This window comes from Panthera leo, chromosome C1 (genome assembly GCF_018350215.1).
Source record: "Panthera leo isolate Ple1 chromosome C1, P.leo_Ple1_pat1.1, whole genome shotgun sequence".
NCBI classification, from domain to species: domain Eukaryota; kingdom Metazoa; phylum Chordata; class Mammalia; order Carnivora; family Felidae; genus Panthera; species Panthera leo.
The window spans coordinates 14,667,852-14,674,442 of NC_056686.1; the positions used below are offsets into that span (position 1 = coordinate 14,667,852).

Below are 6,591 nucleotides of genomic sequence, written 5' to 3' on the forward strand. Positions count from 1 at the left end.
TCACACAGCCAGCAAATTGGGGAACCTGGGACCCCTTGTTAATGATACCCCTCTCCCCACTTCCCTGAAAAACAGTCACCCAATGTCCTATTAACCAGCCCTTCCCTGAGTCCCCAGCAGTGACTCTGCAGCCACGGCTCTGCCAGAATGACCATCAGGGGGGCTGACAGTGGCTCTCTCTTTGCTCAATGCTCTGTATTCTGGCAGCATTTGATGTTGTCATACATGGTCCAGGAACCTTCCCCCCAGCCCCCATCGCAGTGGCTTCTGGGGCAACCCAGAATGGACAGACAAGAAATTGAGAGCACGCTTGGAAATCTGTCTTACCCTCATGTAATCAAGGTATCGCAAGGGACCCTCCCAGCAGGGTCAACCTCCTTCTCCTCAAAGGACAGTTGGACTCCTCTTCATATGACTCCCATTTCTGAACCAAATCTTCTTTTCACCACCATGTCAGATTTCTGCAGCCAAGATGGATGTTAGGGATCTTTGGCTGCATGGAACAGAAATCCACACAGGCTCACTTAAGCAAAGAAGAAATTTATTGGGAAGGATTTGGCAAAGCTTACAGATCAAAGGAAGCACTGAAACAAAACAGACCAGCCAGATCTCAAGCAGAACAAGACAGCAAGAATCCAGGCAGCAGGAACCACAGCATAAGCCTAGCCAGGGCTTTTGTGGGTGAGTCATGTTCACCCTGACACTGTCTTCGTGTGACTTCCCTGGAGACTTGAGTTCCAGGAGCCTCCTACTCTCTGTTCTCCTCTTGGCTGGGGGATGGGCAGGACACCTTGATTGACAGTCCCACAGATCCTGTCCATGGTGAAGGAGGAGGACGCTCACAAAAGCAGCATCAGAGCTCTATTATCCTGAAAAGGAGGATGGGGGTTAGGCCAGCAAAACCTAGGTATCCAATGTCATCTGCCACCTTTAGAAGATGCTGAGGGGCCCATCATTTTCACACTTCAGATGATTCTAGGTCCCTGTCAGAGCTGTCACATGAGGAGGGTTCCAGCATGGATGTTCTCAAATACCCAGCTAGACTAAAGGACAGGGGAGAGAAACTCTCTGCGGGGGGGGGGGGGGGGGGGGGGGGGGGGGGTGTCTTGGCTTCCATGTCTGTCTGCCTCCAGATAACTGTTGAGCCCCTTGGTGGTGACCAGAGGACCAGGGGGGATTCTGAAGTCTCCTACTCACTCATCCTTGATTCTCACTTTCAAAGATGGGCACATGATCCCTCCCTCCTGCGTGCCCTTCTTCGGACGTGGCTTTGCCCCTCCTCCCACCAAGAGACGGAATCTATTTCTCTTGTGCTCTCCAGTCTGAGCCGGCCCTACACCCTGCTGGTGGCAAAGCTGTGTGACACTTACCCATCTACATCTTCAGAAGGCTGGCAGCTTTGGTTTTTGTACCCAGTACCCAGTGCATAGGAGATGCTACCTGTTATGGATAGAACTGTGTCCATTCAAAAGGTGTATGTCACCCCATGGTGACTATGTTTGGAGACAGGGCCTTCAAGGAAAAAATTAAGGTTAAGTCATAAGGGTGGGGTCCTAATTCAATAGGACTTATGTCCCTAAAAGAAGAAGAAAAGCCATGTGAGGACACTGCTGGCAGGCAGCCTCACCAGAAACCAGCTCTGCTGCTGCCTTGATCTTGGACTTCCAGCCTCCAAAACTGTGAGGTTTAAACTTGGCTTAAGCCGCCCAGCCTGTGGTATTGTTGTGGCAGCCCAAGCCGACTAATGCACTGCTCATTAGTTGGGGGAATCTCTCAAGAATTAACCATGGTCCCTCTCCTCATTCTACATTCTATTCCTTGCAGATCTATCCTAGGACTTAAATGTCACCTGTAACTTGACAACTACCGAATTTATCTTGAATCTGCCCACTTCTCTCCAGCCCCATTGTCATCACCTTAACTCAAGCCAACCTCCTCTCTCAGTACATAGCCCGGTATTGTTATGATAATGCTGTAAAACAAACACCACCACCCCCAATCTCAGTGGTTTGCCACAACAAATATGCTTTTCTTTCTTAATGTTTATTTATTTTTGAGAGAGAGCGAGTGGGGATGGGGCAGAGAAAGAGAGAGACAGAGAATCTGAAACAAGCTCCAGACTCTGAGCTGTCAGCACAGAGCCTGACGTGGGCTTGAACTCAGGAACAGCAAGATCATGACCTGAGCCAAAGTCAGACACTTAACCAACTGAGCCACTTAAACATATGCTTTTCTTGATGATGGGCTTATAAGTCGTTTGAGACAGTACTTCCTCAGGCTACAGGTCAGGTTCTGGTCTTCTCTGTAGGTCTCCCCATTCTCCGTGGACAGCAGCTACCCAGGACATGCTCTCATGGCACATGGCAGATGCATAAGAGTGTAAGCCAAACCATGCAAATCGAAACCCCTGCTTATTACACCCACTAATATTCTACTAAAGCAAGTAGTTAAGCCCAAAGATGATGAGGCAGAAAAATATTGTTCCTCTCATAAAAGGGAAGCCATACCGAGGGCCAGGAAGGGAGGCAGAATTGAAGGCAAATAGTATAAACTGCCATTCCAGAGCTACTATGGCAGCCTCTATAATGGGTATCGTCCCAAAACCTCTGGAAGAGATATCTTTTAATGGAACATTCTGATTGGGATGCCTAAGTGGCTCAGTCAGTTAAGTATTGACTCTTGATTCCAGTTCAAGTCATGATCTCATGGTTCATGGGATTGAGCTCTGTGTCCAGGCTCCAAGTGCAGGGACGGTTTGGGATTCTCTCTCTCTCTCTCTCTCTCTCTCTCTCTCTCTCTGCCCATCCCCTGTTTGCACGGTCTCTCTCAAAAATAATAAATAAACATTTAAAAGAATATTCTGATTGAGCTCTTCCTCGAGCCTCTGATCACGTTCTGATCGATCCTCGAAGCCATTGATGGCTTCCCACTGGTTCTGGGAGAAAGTCCAGATTCTTACTGTTGTCCACAAGGTGCTGTGTGATCTGGCATCTTCCCACTTCTTACACCATTCACCCTGACTCACTCTGCTCCAGCCACACGGGTCTTCTAACTCCTTGCACTCATGAGGACACTCCCCCACTCTTGGCCTTTCCAACATCTGTTCCCTGCATCTGGAAATTCATCCCAACTTCCCCCATCTGCCCTCCTGGAAAGCCTTCCAGCTCTCCAAGACTCTAAGGAAATGCCATTTCTTCAGGGAGGCCCCCCTGGCCCATCTTCCACCCTGCCACCTTGGATCCCCTCTTAGACATTTTCTAACTTCCTGTGATAGGCTGAGATTCATGTACTGAAGTCCCAACCCCCCCAGTACCCCAGTATATTTGCAGAGAGAGTCTTTAAAGAGGTAACTGAGTTAAGATGAGTTCACTAGGGTGGGTCCTATCCAATGATTGCTGCTCTTATAAGAAAAGCAAATTAGGACAAACACACAGAGTGAAGACCACGGGAGGACCAGGGAAAAGACGGCCGTCTGCAAGCCAGGGAGAGCCATCAGAAGATACCACTCCAGTTAGCACCTGAATCTTGGACTTCTAGCCTCCAGAATTGTGACAAAATACATTTCTGTTGTTTAGGCCGCCCAGTCTGTGGTACTTTGTTATGGCAGCCACAGCAAGCGAATACACTTCCGGCACTTTCCTTCCTAGCACGAACCACAATGGTAGTGATGCGTTATTGTATACGTTCTCGTGTGCCCACCTCTCCCACTAGACTGTGAGCTGTGCAGCCATACAGGGACCACATTGTCTTCTTATCCCAGGCCCCATCCCCAGTGCCTAGCTTGGTGGCTGACACACAGTAAGCACTCAAAAACTATTTGCATAAATGAATAAACAAATGAGCCTCATCTCAGGAAACAAAGCAGGGGCTTGGAAGATGGTGGCCCTGCAGACCCGCCCTGTGACGGTGGGTCTCAACGAGCCTCCTGCTCAACCGGTGAGACTTGCGCTTTGATTTACTCCCTGGTGACATCATAGCCATCACCATGGCAACGCCCAGCGATGCCTGTCTGCCAGACAAAGTCGCTTCCATCAGGAAAGGGCAAATGGACACCCAGGGTGGGAAGGAGTCATTTATGAGGTACAGCGTCAGCCCTCACAGCCCTGCATGGGCAACCGGTGCCTGGTGGGGCTGCGGCTGGTGCCACAGCATCTGTGTCCCTGTGGAGGGCAGCCAGGACTGACTTCCCTGCTGTGGGAGAGAGCTCTTTATCTTTGAGACAGGCCAGCCAGCCCGGAAGCCAGTGTGTAGGTGGAGGCCAAGTATAGCACAGGCACGTCTGTCTGGCCCACCTGCATCATCTGCCCATAGCCCCTCAAACACCTGCGCAAAGCACTGGCTTCCCGGCTGCACATCACTCTTTCCTTCCTGGCTTCTTACCTTCCCTCCTGCCCCCTGTCCTCCCCACTCCCCCCATTTTCTTGTTCTTTCTTTTTTTGGGGGGGAGGGGGTTGCAAAATCTACTGAGAACCTGCTGTGTGTCAGGCTCTGTCTCAGACAGGAGTGTTCACCAGGGTTCGAAGGGTCTCTGCCTCATAGACAAAGGAGTGGAGCTCCCATGCCTGCCCTTTTGGAGGTGCTCTGAGGCTGTGGCTGGAGGGTGGGGGCATCAAAGAGGAGAGACATGGTGCTGGTATCACCAGTGACATCTTGGGATGCATTTCTTACGGGAACAGGGTTGTAAATGGCAGTTGAGTGCAGCTGAAATATTACTACTGATCCTCCAAATATTTAGGGCTCAAATGGGATTCTGAGGGCCAGTCTGGAAATCCAGCCACCATCTTGCCTAAGCAAATGGATTCCAGATTCCAAACTTTTAGACACTACCTTCGTATAAGCTAAGTGCTGTATCTGATGGTCTCCCCTGAGGCCCTCAGACCTCCTTAATCCCCACAAACAAAGGGATCAGAAACCCAGAAGACACCACAACCTTGTCTAGCACTTACCCCGCAGGTAGGGCTGCTGGGTTGCGAAACAATTTAGTACATAACTGTTAATGCAGGCTTACATCAGGGGGTCCCAGGCTCCCACCCAGCACTCCACTGTCTGGCTGTCTGATCTTGGCCAATGTGCCCCCTCCCTCAATGAGCCTCACTGTTTTCAGCTGGAAAATGGGGATAATACCCCCTACATTCTGGGATCATTGTGGGGAGTGGTATACAGAGGTCACAGAATACCCACCAGATGTCATAGAATCTTCTTGAGGAAGGGAGAGCCCGCCTTGCAGCCTCCCCGCTGGCAGAAGTGTCGACAGGAAGGGCGAGATGTTGAGAGATGCCTCCTGAGCTGTTGCTGGCAGAAGAGCCGTGACAATCTGCCTCTAGAAAGATACCAGCAAGCTGCCTGGGCCAGGGGAAATCCAACTGCGATGACGCTGCCCAGACTCTGCAAGATGTTTCCTAATTGTTGATGCTCATGAGGGACAAGCAACCGCTGAGCTCATTTCTTTTCCCACAGATCTGTGGCATCTGCCCCAGCCCTTACCGGAGGTGGAGAAAAGAAGGACTTTCTGGACCTGCTTTCAGGCTGTCGACGTGCAACAAGTCCCTGGGCCCTTCCAGAAATCAGATTTGCTGACTGTTCTCTATGTTGTCACTGATACATTTGGTGGGAAGAGAACAATACTGGCCTGTGTGCTGTGCTGCTTTTTATCTGTGTAGTTCTAGAACATAGTAAGGCATGGCACACAGTAGGCACTAACAAATGCTTCTTGGATGGACAGGTGGATAGATGGATGGATGGATGGATGGATGGATGGATGGATATATGAAGTCCTGTGAGCCTAAATGAAGATTGCCTCCTTTCTGCCAGAGAATTCTAGGAGCATGTGAAGCTGGGCTGGGGGAGCAGTGGGGCTCAGGCTCTGGGAAAAACTATGAAGACCACAAAAGTAATCCATCCCCTTATGACCTTGAGACCCAGGCAAACCATTCCTTGTACATACACAAGGCATATTTCATAGAGGAAGGGACTGTGGGCTTGGGGCCAGCCTAGTCCAGCCTCTTCTACTGTAGGTGAGCACTTGGCTCTGTTTCTTCTCCACCACGGGGCATAATGGCACTTCCCTTGCAGGGTTCTTGTAAAGTTTCTGTGGAGATAATGCTAGCTAAGCAATTTGCATGGAGCCTGACACAGATACATATGCATTAAATATGTTAATGCTATTTATGATGTAAATATACCGTGTCAATGTTAATACTGTACAGATACCCAGCAATAATATCATTGTTGAGACAGAGGGACCTCAGGCAAAGAGCAGATATGGGGAGAATAAGAGGTTTACCTTTATTTAGGTGCATTGTTCCCTGATGTCTTCCTTTCCCAGGTGCAATGAGTCCTAGGGAGCCAATGACAACCATCCCCCAAGCCCTGTCCCCGAGAGAGGCAGCTGCCAGATCTGTGATGAGAGAGCCCTGCATTCCAGCCTGAAGGAAGGGAGACACAGAGAATCACGGTGTAGTCCATGGAGAGCATGATCAGACTTGGGGTCTTAAATGGGGCCTTGGCCAGTCATGATGAGGTGGGAAACCACAGAGGCCAGGAGTCCGATTAGGGGCTGGTTGCACCTGTGAAAGAGAGAAAACAAGATAG

The 6,591-nt window shown here is 50.0% G+C and overlaps 1 long non-coding RNA gene across 1 annotated transcript; it reads right to left on the minus strand.

The window, feature by feature from the left end:
* Positions 1–550: 550 nt before the first annotated feature.
* Positions 551–3,899, minus strand: LOC122227714. Its single transcript, XR_006206207.1, has 3 exons — positions 3,700–3,899; positions 1,371–1,512; positions 551–869 (listed from the first exon to the last, which is right to left on the minus strand). It is a non-coding gene; the product is annotated as an uncharacterized LOC122227714 (long non-coding RNA).
* Between the last annotated feature and the right edge of the window lie 2,692 nt (positions 3,900–6,591).